The following is a 15363-nucleotide window of genomic DNA, read 5'->3' as shown; positions in this document are numbered from 1 at the left end:
GGTCTGTGTCGCCCTGTGGACTAAATCCCCCAAAGCATTTGCCCACTTTAATGCTTTTTGACCCAACACGACTTCTTCCTTGCGGATCAGTGGGGATGGACGTGCCGATAAGGGAGTTGTCGGGACGGGTGTAGCTGTAGGGACAGATGTACTCCTCTACATCGGTGAAACCCGACGCAGATTGGGGGACCGCTTCGTCGAGGACCTCCACTCCGTCCGCCACAACAGTCAGGATCTCCCGGTAGCCAACCACTCCAACTCTGCTTCCCACTCCCATTCAGATATGTCCATACATGGCCTCCTCTACTGCCATGATGAGGCTAAACTCAGGTTGGAGGAGCAACACCTCATATACCGTCTAGGTAGTCTCCAGCCCCTTGGTATGAACATAGAATTCTCCAACTTCCGGTAATTCCCTGCCCCTCTCTCCCTCTATCCCTATGTCACTCTACCCCTCCCCCAGCTCCCTTATGGTTCCGCCTCCTTCTTCTACCACGCATTGTTTTCAGGGCGATGACGTCAATGCTTCCCCTCCCCCACCCCTTTGTTTTTCAAATTACTGGTCTTTCAACTGACGCTACAAGCATTCTTCAAATCCTTCCCCATCTTTCATTCTTCAGTCCTGACGAAGGGTTCCCGCCCGAAACGTCGACTCATCGTTTCTAACTGATGCTGCCTGACCTGCTGAGTTCATCTAGCGTACTGAAAGTGTTGCTCTGACAATTCCTCTCACAATCGAGTGTCCTATCATTACCGCTGCCGTCTTCTCTCTCTTTCTATTCTGCACCACGGACCCATGCTTAGTGCTTGTAACCCGGTCGTCGTGGCATTCTCCTGGGAAATCACATCGCGCAAAAGTATAAAGTGGTGTACCTGTTTTTGAGGGGAATGGCCACGGGGGTGCTCTGCTCAAACTGCCTATTTCCATTTCTCCTGACGGTCACCCAGCTACTCGCCTCCTGCCACTTCGGGGTGAGTTCCTCACTGTGACTGTGATCAGTTATATCTTCGTCCTCCAGTACAAGCCGAGGGTCATCCAGTTGCTACTCAAGATCCCTCTTCAGGGAGCTGCAGCCGGATGCATTTCTCACAGATGTAGTTCCCCGTGAGACTGCAACATTCGGCACAGACATTTAAATGGTACAGTAAGAGAGGCGAAAAAAAAAACCCAGCGACCGGAAAACTTAACAGACGCTTTACACAGAGCTGACGCCTCCTCCGAGCCGAAGCCTCTTTTGAACCAAAGCCCATCGCTTCTACTGTCGCGACGGACCTATTCCCGATAATAGCTGATCCGCCTATCCCTTCTGTAATTTTATTTAGTTCGTAGAGCTCTGTTGATGCCGTTGGTAGGCACGTACAATGGCTAAACGCTCTCGGAGATTCCCTGTTAAACCTGAGAAAAATCCCTCTTGGTAGAGCCCCGCTGACTGCGCTGATAGGCCACGGACGCATGAAGCGGCATGTTTGCCTGCGTGTGGTCTACGTCACCCATCGGAGTAAACCCTCCGAAACATTGACCCACCTTAATGTTGTTTGATCCAAAAACACCTCCTCCTGAGTACTAACACGTCTCTGAATATCACCACAGCCCTTTCGTGTTCTCGCTTTCCTCCATGTCCTTCTCCTTAGTGAACAGCAACAAATGATAGGTATTTATTTTGTAGATCGCATGGAAACTATGACTCCAGCCAGAATTTCCATTCCTTGTCCTTGGGTTGTTCTGTGCTCTCTGCAGTATACTGTTGCTAGACAGTAGACGTAAAATGCCTTTGTATTACCGTTAATTCTCCGCACTCAGGAGAATTCTTGGTCACTGTTCTCTCTCCTGATTCACAATGTGACTTGCTTCTTGATTCCTATATCTTCCTCCAAGACCCGGTCCAATTTCAGCTTCCGAAACATTAAATATTGTTTCTCTAACTCTTTTAACGAAATGCAATATCCACTTCCTTCTCTAACTTCCACACAGAGACAAGCAGATCCTAAATATGGATCGTCTGGACGACGAGCGACTCTCACATGTCAGAAATGCACTTAACTTTGGCACCCAGATTAATCTTTCCTATTCCTCCCGAATTCTGCTTCAAATAGCCTTGCGCAAATTTGCACAGACACTCCGGTCTCATCCTTATTCTGAACCCTTTTCTGAAGGAAATAGCTGGAGATATTGCGGAGGCATTAGATCACAGAACACAGAACACAGAACATAGAATAGTACGGAACACTACAGGTCCTTCGGCCCACATTGCTATGCCGAAGCTCAAACCCTGCCTCGCATATAACCCCACACCTTAAATTCCTCCATATACCTGTCTAGTAGTCTCTTAAACTTCACTAGTGTATCTGCCTCCACCACTGACTCAGGCAGTGCATTCCACGCACCAACCACTCTCTGAGTAAAAAACCTTCCTCTAATATCCCCCTTGTACTTCCACCCCTTACCTTTCCGCCATGTCCCCTTGTATTGAGCAGTGGTGCCCTGGGGAAGAGACGCTGGCTATCCACTATCTATTCCTCTTAATATCTTGTACACTTCTATCATGTCTCCTCTCATCCTCCTTCTCTCCAAAGAATAAAGCCCGAGCTTCCTTAATCTCTGATCATAATCCGTACTCTCTAAACCAGGCAACATCCTGGTAAATCTCCTCTGTACCCTTTCCAATGCTTCCAAATCCTTCCGATAGTGAGGCGACCTGAACTGGACACAATACTCCAAGTGCGGCCTAACCAGAGTTTTACAGAGCTGCATCATTACCTCGCGGCTCTTAAACTCTATCCCTCGACTTATAAAAGCTAACACCCCACAAGCTTTCTTAACTACCCTATCTACCTGTGAGGCAACTTTCAGGGATCGGTGGACATGTACCCCCAGATCCCTCTGCTCCTCCCACTACCAAGTATCCTGCCATTTACTTTGTACTCTGCCTTGGAGTTCGTCCTTCCAAAGTGTACCACCTCACCCTCCTCCGAGTTGAACTCCATCTAACACTTCTCAGCCCACTTCTGCACCCTCTCAATGTCTCTCTGCAATCTTCGACAATCCTCTACATTATCTACAACACCACCAACCTTTGTGTCGTCTGCAAACTTGCCAACCCACCTTTCTACCCCTACATCCAGGTCGTTAATAAAAATCACGAAAAGTAGAGGTCCCGGAACAGATCCTTGTGGGACACCACGAGTCACAATCCTCCAATCTGAATGTACTCCCTCCAGCACCACCCTCTGCCTTCTGCAGGCAAGCCAATTCTGATTCCACCTGGCCAAACTTCCCTGGATCCCATGCCTTCTGACTTTCTGAATAAACCTACCGTGTAGAACCTTGTCAAATGCCTTACAAAAATCCATATAGAACATATGAACTGCACTACCCTCATCTATCTGCCTGGTCACCTCCTCAAAGAACTCTATCAGGCTTGTTAGACACGATCCGCCCTTCACAAAGCCATGCTGACTGTCCCGGATCAGACCATGATTCTCTAAATGCCCATAGATCCTATCTCTAAAAATCTTTTCCAATAGATTTCCCACCATAGACGTAAGGCTCACTGGTCTATAATTACCCAGACTATCCCTACTACCTCATTTGCCTCCCTCCAATCCTCCGGTACCATTCCCGTGGACAACGAGGACATAAAGATCCTAGCCAGGGGCTCAGCAATCTCTTCCCTCGCCTCGTGGAGCAGCCTGGGGAATATTCCGTCAGGCCCCTGGGGACTTATCTGTCCTAATGTATTTTAACAACTCCAACGCTCCTCTCCCTTAATATCAACATGCTCCAGAACATCAACCTCACTCATATTGTCCTCATCGTCATCAAGTTCCCTCTCATTGGTGAATACCGAAGAGAAGTATTCATTGAGGACCTCGCTCAATTCCACAGCCTTCAGGCACTTCTTCCCACCTTTATCTCTAATCGGTCCTACCTTCACTCCTGTCATCCTTTTTTTCTTCACATAATTGAAGAATGCCTTGGGGTTTTCCTTTACCCTACTCGCCAAGGCCTTCTCATGGCCCATTCTTGCTCTCCTCAGCCCCTTCTTAAGCTCCTCTCTTGCCTCCCTATATTCCTCAATAGACCCATCTGATCCTTGCTTCCTAAACCTCATGTATGCTGCCTTCTTCCACCTGACTAGATTTTCCACCTCACTTATCACCCATGGTTCCTTCACCCTACCATTCTTTATCTTCCTCATCGGGACAAATTTATCCCTAACATCCTGCAAGAGATCTCTAAACATCAAGCACATGTCCATAGTACATTTCCCTGCAAAACCACCATCCTAATTCACACCTGCAAGTTCTAGCCTTATAGCCTCATAATTTGCCCTTCCCCAATTATTTTTTTTTCCTGTCCGCTCTGATTCTATCCTTTTCCATGATATTGTTGAAGGCCAGGGAGCAGTGGTCACTGTCCCCCAGATGCTCACCCACTGAGAGATCTGTGACCTGACCCGGTTCATTACCTAGTACTAGATCTAGTATGGCATTCCCTCTAGTCGACCTGTCCACATACTGTGACAGGAATCCGTCCTGCACACACTTAATAAACTCTGCCCCATCTAAACCCTTGGAATTAAACAGGTGCCAATCAATATTAGGGAAGTTAAAGCCACCCATGGTAACAACCCTGTTATTTTTGCATCTTTCCAAAATCTGCCTCCCAATCTGCTCCTCTGTATCTCTGCTGCTACGATGGGGCCTATAGAATACCCCCAATAGAGTAACTGCTCCCTTCCTGTTCCTGACTTCCACCCATACTGACTCAACAGAGGATCCTGCTACATTACGCACCCTTTCTGCAGCTGTAATAGTATCCCCGACCAGTAATGCCACCCCTCCTCCCCTCTCCCCCCATCCCTTTTAAGGCACTGATATCCAGGAATATTGAGAATCCATTCCTGCCCTGGTGACAGCCAAGTCTCTGTAATGGCCGCTACATCATAATTCCCTGTATGTATCCAACCTCTCAGTTCATCACCTTTGTTCCTGATGCTTCTTGCATTGAGGTACACACATTTCAGCCCTTCTACCTTACTGTCTTTACACCGTTTATTCTGCTTCTCTTTCCGCAAAGCCTCTCTATATGTTAGATCTGTCTTTACTCCATGCACTTTTCACTGTTCTATCGCTCCGGATCCCATGCCCCTTGCAAAATGGTTTAAACCCTCCCGAACTATGCGAGCAAACCTACCTGCAAGGATATTGATCCCCCTCGAGCTCAGGTGATACCCATCCAATCTATACAGGTCCCCCCTTCCCCAGAAGAGATCCCAATGATCCAACAATCTAAAACCCTGCTCCCTGCACCAACTCCTCAGCCACGCATTCAACTGCCATCTCCTCCAATTCTTACCATCTCTGTCACATAGCACTGGCAGCAATCCTGAGAACGCCACCCTTGAGGTCCTGTTCTTCAGCCTTCTGCCTAGTTCCCAAAACTCACACTTCAGGACTTTATCCCTCTTCCTGCCTATGTCGTTGGTGCCAACATGTATCAGGACTTCTGGCTGCTTTCCCTCTCGTACCAGGATGTCGTGCACCCTGTCAGACACATTCTGGACCCTGGCACCCGGGAGGCAACAAACCATGCGGGTGTCCTTTTCACGTCCACAAAGTCTCCCGTCTGCTCCCCTGAGTATAGAGTCTCCAATGACGACAGCTCTCCTCTTCTCCGTCCCACCCTTGTGCACCACCGGGTCAGACTCAGTGCCAGAGGCCCTGCCACCGTGGCTCACACCTGGTCGATCGTCCCCGCCAACAGTATCCAGGAGAGTAAACTTATTATTCAGGGGAATGGCTACGGGGTGCTCTGCACTACCTGTCTGCTCACCTTCGCTTTCCCCCCTCTAACTGTCACCCAATGACCTGATCCTAAAGGGATTGGACAGGCTAGATGCAGGAAGATTGTTCCCGATGTTGGGGAGGTCTAGAACGAGGGGTCACAGTTTGAGGATAGAGGGGAAGCCTTTTAGGACCGAGGTTAGGAAAAACTTCTTCACACAGAGAGTGGTGAATCTGTGGAATTCTCTGCCACAGCAAACTGTTGAGGCCAGTTCATTAGCTATGTTTAAAAGGAAGTTAGATATGGCCCTTGTGGCTACAGGGGTCAGGGGGTATGGAGGGAAGGCTGGGTTCTGAGTTGGATGATCAGCCATGATCATAATAAATGGCGGTGCAGGCTCGAAGGGCCGAATGGCCTACTCCTGCACCTATTTTCTATGTTTCTATGTTTCTATGTTTCTGGCAGCTTAGGTGATCTTAGGTGATCGATAGATTCTGGCACTGTACCGGCTGACTGGAAAATTGCAAATGTTACTCTGCTATTTAAGACTGGTGGGAGGCAGCAGAAAGGAAACTATAGACCTGCTGGCCTGACATCAGTGGTTGGGCCGTTGTTGGAATCAATTGTTAAGAATGAGTTTACGGAGTACCTGGAGACACATGACAAGTTAGGCCAAAGCCAGCGTGGTTTCCTGATAGTAAAATCCTGCCTGACAAACCTACTGCAATTCTTTGAGGAAATTACAAACAGGGTAGACAAAGCAGATGGAGTAGACGTGGTGTACTTGGATTTTCAGAAGACCTTTGACGCTGTGCCGCACATGAGGCCGCTTAGCAAGATGAGAGCCCATGGAATTACAGGGAAGTTACTAGCATGGGTGGAGCATTGACTGATCGGCAGAAAACAGAGAGTGGGAATAGAGGGATCCTATTCTGGCTGGCTGCCGGTTACCAGTGGAGTTCCACAGGGGTCGGTTTTTTGACCGCTGCTTTTTACGATGTATGTCAATGATTTGGACTACGGTATTAATGAATTTGTGGCTAAATCCTCCGATGATACAAAGAGAGGTGGAGGAGCGGGTAGTGCTGAGAAAACAGCGAACCTGCAGAGAGATAGTTCAGGGGACTCGGCAAAGAAGTGACAAAGGAAATACAATGTTGAAAAGTGTATGGTCATGTACTTTGGTGGAAGAAATAAACTGGCAGACTATTGTTTCGGTGGATGGAATTCAAAATACAGAGATACAAAGGGGCTTGGGAGTCCTTGTGCAAGATAACCTAACGGTTGACCTGAAGGATGAGTCGGTTGTGAAGAAATAGAATGCAACGTTGGCATTCATTTGTAGAGGTATAGAATATAAGAGCAGGGATGTGATGTTGAGGCTCTATAAGGCACTCGTCAGACCACACTTGAAGTATTGTGTACTGTTTTGGGCTCCTTATTTTAGAAAAGATATACTGACATTAGAGAGGGCTCTGAGAAGATTCACAAGAATGATTCCAGGAATGAAAGGGTTACACTATGAGGAACGTCTGGCAGCTCTTGGACCGTATTCCATGGAATTCAGGACAATGAGGGGGGATCTCAGAAACATTCCGAATGTTAAAAGGCCTGAACAGATTAGATATGGCAAAGTTATTTCCCATGGTAGGGGATACAAGGACAAGAGGGCATGACTTCAGGATTGAAGGACGTCCTTTTAGAATTGAGATGAGAAGAAATTAGTTTAACAAAGGGTAGTAAATCTATGGAATTTGTTGCCCCGAGCGGCTGTGGAGGCCAGGTCATTGGCTGCATTTAAGGCAGAGATAGATAGGTCCTTGATGAGCCAGGGCATCAAAGGGTCATCGTCATCGTGGCTATTCCTCGAGGTCGAGGATGATGGTCTTCGTCCTGAAGAAGAGGCCCACAGAGTGAAGATGCCTGTGCGTGTGTTGGTTTAGCGTCTACTTGATGTTACACTCCAAGAAGCAGACGTTACTTCACAGATCAACTAATTCCAATGGCATGGAAACCACTACGATTGGAGCTGATGGATTTGTTGCAGCCTTCATCCGCTTTCACAGCCGTTGAGTTCGAAGTAACATCAAAGAGTATGGGGAGAAAGCAGGGGAGTGGAAATGACTGGAAGAATAGGAGATCAGCTCATGATTGAATGGCGGAGCAGACTCGATGGGCCGAATGACCTATTTCTGCTCCTATATCTTATGGTCTTATCAGTTAAAGGGGGGTAACTTTGAAGGTATGAGACGTGAATTAGCTAAGATAGACTGGCAAATGACACTTAAAGGATTGACGGTGGATATGCAATTGCAAGCATTTAAAGGTTGCATGGATGAACTACAACAATTGTTCATCCCAGTTTGGAAAAAGAATAAATCAAGGAAGGTAGTGCACCCGTGGCTGACAAGAGAAATTAGGGATAGTATCAATTCCAAAGAAGAAGCATACAAATTAGCCAGAGAAAGTGGCTCACCTGAGGACTGGGAGAAATTCAGATTTCAGCAGAGGAGGACAAAGGGCTTAATTAGGAAGGGGAAAAAAGATTATGAGAGAAAACTGACAGGGAACATAAAAACGGAATGTAAAAGCTTTTATAGATATGTAAAAAGGAAAAGACTGGTAAAGACAAATGTAGGTCCCCTGCAGACAGAAACAGGTGAATTGATTATGGGGAGCAAGGACATGGCAGACCAATTGAATAGTTACTTTGGTTCTGTCTTCACTAAGGAGGACATAAATAATCTTCCAGAAATAGTAAGGGACAGAGGGTCCAGTGGGATGGAGGGACTGAGCGAAATACATGTTAGTCGGGAAGTGGCGTTAGGTAAATTGAAGGGATTGAAGGCAGATAAATCCCCAGGGCCAGATGGTCTACATCCTAGAGTGCTTAAAAAAGTAGCCCAAGAAATACTGGATGCATTAGTGATAATTTTTCAAAACTCGTTAGATTCTGAACTAGTTCTTGAGGATTGGAGGGTGGCTAATGTCACCCCACTTTTTAAAAAAGGAGGGAGAGAGAAACCGGGGAATTATAGACTGGTTAGCCTAACGTCGGTGGTGGGGAAACTGCTGGAGTCAGTTATTAAGGATGTGATAACAGCACATTTGGAAAGCGGTGAAATGATCGGACAAAGTCAGCATGGATTTGTGAAAGGAAAATCATGTCTGACGAATCTCAGAATTTTTTGAGGATGTAACTAGTAGAGTGGATAGGGGAGAACCAGTGGATGTAGTATATTTGGATTTTCAAAAGGCTTTTGACAAGGTCCCACACAGGAGATTAGTGTGCAAACTTAAAGCACACAGTATTGGGGGTAAGGTATTGGTGTGGGTGGAGAATTGGTTAGCAGACAGGAAGCAAAGAGTGGGAATAAACGGGACCTTTTCAGAATGGCAGGCGGTGACTAGTGGGGTACCGCAAGCCTCAGTGCTGGGACCCCAGTTGTTTACAATATATATTACTGACTTGGATGAGGGAATTAGATGCAGCATCTCCAAGTTTGCGGATGACACGAAGCTGGGTGGCAGTGTTAGCAGTGAGGAGGATGCTAAGAGGATGCAGGGTGAATTGGATAGTTTGAGTGAGTGGGCAAATTCATGGCAGATGCAATTGAATATGGATAAATGTGAAGTTATCCACTTTGGTGGCAAAAATAGGAAAACAGATTATTATCTGAATGGTGGCCGATTAGGAAAAGGGGAGGTGCAACGAGACCTGGGTGTCATTATACACCAAGTCATTGAAAGTGGGCATGCAGGTACAGCAGGCGGTGAAAAAGGCGAATGGTATGCTGGCATTTATAGCGAGAGGATTCGAGTACAGGAGCAGGGAGGTACTACTGCAGTTGTACAAGGCCTTGGTGAGACCAGACCTGGAGTATTGTGAACAACAGGAATTCTGCAGATGCTGGAAATTCAAGCAACACACATCAAAGTTGCTGGGGAACGCAGCAGGCCAAGCAGCATCTATAGGAAGAGGCGCAGTCGACGTTTCAGGCCGAGACCCTTCGTCAGGACTAACTGAAGGAAGAGTGAGTAAGGGATTTGAAAGCTGGAGGGGGAGGGGGAGATGCAAAATGATAGGAGAAGACAGGAGGGGGAGGGATAGAGCCGAGAGCTGGACAGGTGATAGGCAAAAGGGGATACGAGAGGATCATGGGACAGGAGGTCCGGGAAGAAAGACGGGGGGGTGACCCAGAGGACGGGCAAGAGGTATATTCAGAGGGACAGAGGGAGAAAAAGGAGAGTGAGAGAAAGAATGTGTGCATAAAAATGAGTAACAGCTGGGGTACGAGGGGGAGGTGGGGTGAACATTGACTTCTCTAACTTCCGCTAGGCCCCACCTCCCCCTCGTACCCCAGCTGTTACTCATTTTTATGCACACATTCTTTCTCTCACTCTCCTTTTTCTCCCTCTGTCCCTCTGAATATACCTCTTGCCCGTCCTCTGGGTCACCCCCCCCCCGTCTTTCTTCCCGGACCTCCTGTCCCATGATCCTCTCGTATCCCCTTTTGCCTATCACCTGTCCAGCTCTCGGCTCTATCCCTCCCCCTCCTGTCTTCTCCTATCATTTTGCATCTCCCCCTCCCCCTCCAGCTTTCAAATCCCTTACTCACTCTTCCTTCAGTTAGTCCTGACGAAGGGTCTCGGCCTGCAACGTCGACTGCGCCTCTTCCTATAGATGCTGCTTGGCCTGCTGCGTTCACCAGCAACTTTGATGTGTGTTGCTTCAATTTCCAGAATCTGCAGAATTCCTGTTGTTTGGGTTCTTGGAGCTTGGTTTGGGATCCTAGAGGCTGGGGTTCTTGGAGCTTGGCTTGGGATCGTCGAGGCTTCGGGTCTTGGAGCTTGGTTGCGGGATCGTCAAGGCTTGGGTTCTTGGAGCCTGGCTGCGGGATCGTCGAGGCTTGGGTTCTTGGAGCTTGGCTGCGGGATCGACGAGGCTTGGGTTCTTGGAGCACAGAGACAGACTGGGAACCGAACATCAACATAGAGGCGGGACTTGTCCCAAGACAAGCCGGGACTCAACTTTAGCGCGACACTAACATGAGACAGGACAGAAAATATACATAGAGCCGGGACTTAGCCTAAGACAAGCCGGGACTCAACTTCATCTCCACACCGAGGTGGGACAGGTCCCTCCGTCAGATAACAGCAGAACGGCCTGACTTACCCAACAGAGGAGAGGACAAGACAAGACAAGACAAGACAGATCCCCCGCAGGGCAACGGCAGAACAGCCTGACTTACCCCACGGAGGCGAAGACAAGAAGAGACAAACACCAAAGAACGACAGACAGTTCCATCTCTGCTCTGGGGAAGCTCCGAGTCTCAGTTCGGCCAGAAACCTCAGCTGGCTACGGAATCAGCCAGATCCCTACCTAGCTTGTGGTGGCTGGCAGCCACTCAGCTGGCCCAGGAAACAGCCGGATCCATATCGCAAAGACAGCTCCGACTACCGACAGCAAAGCTCCATGAAGCGATCGTTCCCCAACACGGCCTCAAGATGGCAAGTGGCCGCTCTAGCCTTCCACCGGCAGTTTGCTCCCAGGGGAACTGACGAGACAAACCAGCAGCCGACACCGAACCCCAAGGCTACTTATATTCCAAGCCCCAAGATGGGAATCAGGTGCCTATGCTTAACTCAATCAAACGAGGGACAGCTGGAAGACCCGGAGTCCTGAGTCCACGGACTGGACCGTGAACCGGAATGCGGACTTCACGGACCAGACCATGACAAACATAAAAGAAGAAACGCCTTACAGGTGTATAAGATAATGAGAGGCATTGATCGTGTGGATAGCCAGAGGTTTTTTTTAGCAGGGCTGAAATGGCTAACACGGGAGGACACAGTTTGAAGGTGCTTGGAAGTAGGTACAGAGCATATATCAGGGTTAAGTGTTTAAGGCAGAGACTGGTGAGTTCGTGGAATAGGCTGCCGGCGACGGTGGTGGAGGCGGATACAATAGGGTCTTTAAAGAGACTTCCGGAGAAGTATATGGATTTCAGAAAAATAGACGGCTATAGGTAACTCAAGGTAATTTCTCAGGTAAGTATACGTTCGGCACAGCATTGTGGGCCGAAGGGCCTGCATTGTGCTGTCGGTTTTCTATGCTCTGTGTTTTCAAACACCACCTTTCGTTTAATTTATTTAATTAGAGATAGATCGAGAAATAATGTGCAGCACGCGCAGCATCCTCAATTTAACCCTAACCTAATAGCAAGACAATTTATATTGTGTGTATCACGGGAAGGACGTACAAACTCCTTACAGAGGAAGCCAGCATTGAACTCCAATCTCTAATGTTCCCACCTGAAAGAGTGTCACTCCGCGTGGAGCTCCGAACTGCAAACCCCACTGTCCACTTCCTCTTTCAGGTCTTTTAGAAAAAACTCAGAAACCGCGTGGTTACAGAACAGATCTCTTGGAAACGCTCCATCTGCAGTCCCTTCCTCTCTGGGTAAGACATTTCGAAATTATCTGCTCGCGTGATTTCAGAATTAACAGAGTCATTGTTCTGTTATTTATCACCTTTCTGATAGGCCAAGCACAATCTTGGCAAAAAGTACAGACGACGGTGTGAGCCGGAACTCTTTCCAGATCCTCTCTTGCCGGTTGAGTTCCTCCAACATTTTATGTTTTAGCATGCGCACAGACCAGCCGTTGCTCAAGCTGAAACATTTAACCCGAAAACTGCGAGACGATTTACATGAAACACACAAAATGCTGCGGAAACTCAGCAGCCCAGAAAACACCTATTGGAAAGTGTACAGTGGATGGTTCGGACCGAGCCCTTTCAGGAGGACTGGGAAAAAAAAGACAAAGAGTAGAGTTAAAAGTTGGGCGAAGGGGCAGAAAAAAGACAATGTGATCGGTGAAACCGGGAGGCGGAGAGGTGAAGTAAAGAACAGTGAAGTTGAATGATTGACGAGACAAAGGGTTGCAGAAAGATGAATCTGACAGGAGGGGACTGAAGGCCATGGCAAATTATTCCAGTCGTTTCTTAGTGTTAAACAGTTTAAAGCTCAAAGTACATTTATTGTACTGGACAAGAATGCTTTGGAAAGTGTTTCTTCCACAAAATTGTTTTTTTTTGGTGTTGCTTTGTTTTGATAGACCGTTTGAAGCTGAACAGCAATGCAACCACCTTACTTGTTGCACGAACGAAGTTGCGGAAACGGGAACATAGACATAGAAGAGTACAGCACAGTACAGGGCCTTTGCCCAGAATGTTATGCCGACCCTCAAACCCTGCCTCTCATATAAGCCCCCAACTTAAATTCCTCCATATACCTATCTAGTAGTCTCTTAAACTTCACTAGTGTATCTGCCTCCACCACTGACTCAGGCAGTGCATTCCACGCACCAACCACTCTCTGAGTAAAAAACCCTCCTCTAATATCCTCCTTGAACTTCCCACCCCTTACCTTAAAGCCATGTCCTCTTGTATTGAGCAGTGGTGCCCTGGGGAAGAGGCGCTGGCTATCCACTCTATCTATTCCTCTTATTATCTTGTACACCTCTATCATGTCTCCTCTCATCCTCCTTCTCTCCAAAGAGTAAAGCCCTAGCTCCTTTAATCTCTGATCATAATGCATACTCTCTAAACCAGGCAGCATCCTGGTAAATCTCCTCTGTATCCTTTCCAATGCTTCCACATCCTTCCTATAGTGAGCTGACCAGAATAGGACACAGTACTCCAAGTGTGGCCTAACCAGAGTTTTATAGAGCTGCATCATTACATCGCGACTCTTAAACTCTATCCCTCGACTTATGAAAGCTAACACCCCATAAGCTTTCTTAACTACCCTATCCACCTGTGAGGCAACTTTCAGGGATCTGTGGACATGTACCCTCAGATCCCTCTGCTCCTCCACACTACCAAGTATCCTGCCATTTACTTTGTACTCTGCCTTGGGGTTTGTCCTTCCAAAATGTACCACCTCACACTTCTCCGGGTTGAACTCCATCTGCCACTTCTCAGCCCACTTCTGCATCCTATCAATGTCTCTCTGCAATCTTTGACAATCCTCTACACTATCTACAACACCACCAACCTTTGTGTCGTCTGCAAACCTGCCAACCCAGTCTTCCATCCCCACGTCCAGGTCGTTAATAAAAATCACGAAAAGTAGAGGTCCCAGAACAGATCCTTGTGGGACACCACTAGTCACAATCCTCCAATCTGAATGTACTCCCTCCACCACGACCCTCTGCCTTCTGCAGGCAAGCCAATTCTGAATCCACATGGCCAAACTTCCCTGGATCCCATGCCTTCTGACTTTCTGAATAAGCCTACTGTGTGGAACCTTGTCAAACCTGCTCTGCTGGGGAGAAGCTGACAGCGATGCAGGTGGATGCTTCCCTGGTATCATGGATTCTTAATTACCTGACTGGCAGACCACAGTACGTGTGCTTGCAACACTGTGTGTCCGACAGAGTGATCAGCAGCACTGGGGCTCCACAGGGGACTGTCTTGTCTCCCTTTCTCTTCACCATTTACACCTTGGACTTCAACTACAGCACAGAGTCTTGTCATGTTCAGAAGTTTTCGGATGACTCTGCCATAGTTGGATGCATCAGCAAGGGAAATGAGGTTGAGTACAGGGCTACGGTAGGAAACTTTGTCACATGGTGTGAGCAGAATTATCTGCAGCTTAATGTGAAAAAGACTAAGGAGATGGTGGTAGACCTGGGGAGAGCTAAGATACCGGTGACCCCTGTTTCCATCAAGGGGGACAGTGTGGACATGGTGGAGGATAGAAATACCTGGGGATATGAATTGACAATAAACTGGACTGGTCGAAGAACACTGAGGCTGTCTACAAGAAGGGTCAGAGCCGTCTCTATTTCCTGAGGAGACTGAGGTCCTTTAACATCTGCCAGACGATGATGAGGATGTTCTACGAGTCTGTGGTGGCCAGTGCTGTCATGTTTGCTGTTGTGTGCTGGGGCAGCAGGCTGAGGGTAGCAGACACCAACAGAATCAACAAACTCATTCGTAAGGCCAGTGATGTTGTGGGGATGGAACTGGACTCTCTCACGGTGGTGTCTGAAAAGAGGATGCTGTCCAAGTTGCATGCCGTCTTGGTCAATGTCTCCCATCCACTACATAATATACTGGGTGGGAACAGGAGTGCATTCAGCCAAAGACACATTCCACCAAGATGCAGCACAGAGCGTCACAGGAAGTCATTCCTGCCTGTAGCCATCAAACTTTACAACTCCCCCCTCGGAGGGTCAGACACCCTGAGCCGATAGGCTGGTCCTGGACTTATTTCATAATTTACTGGCATAATTTACATATTACCAGTTAACTATTTATTACTATTTTCTATTACTATTTATTATTTATGGTGCAACTGTAACGAAAACCAATTTCCCCCGGGATCAATAAAGTATGACAATGACTAAATGCCTTACTAAAATCCATGTAGATCACATCCACTGCACTACCCTCATCTATATGCCTGGTCACCTCCTCAAAGAACTCTATCAGGCTTGTTAGACACGATCTGCCCTTCACAAAGCCATGCTGACTGTCCCTGATCAGACCATGATTCTCTAAATGC

Source organism: Mobula hypostoma, chromosome 3 (genome assembly GCF_963921235.1).
Source record: "Mobula hypostoma chromosome 3, sMobHyp1.1, whole genome shotgun sequence".
Lineage (NCBI taxonomy): Eukaryota > Metazoa > Chordata > Chondrichthyes > Myliobatiformes > Myliobatidae > Mobula > Mobula hypostoma.
Note: the sequence above shows the minus strand (reverse complement) of the source record.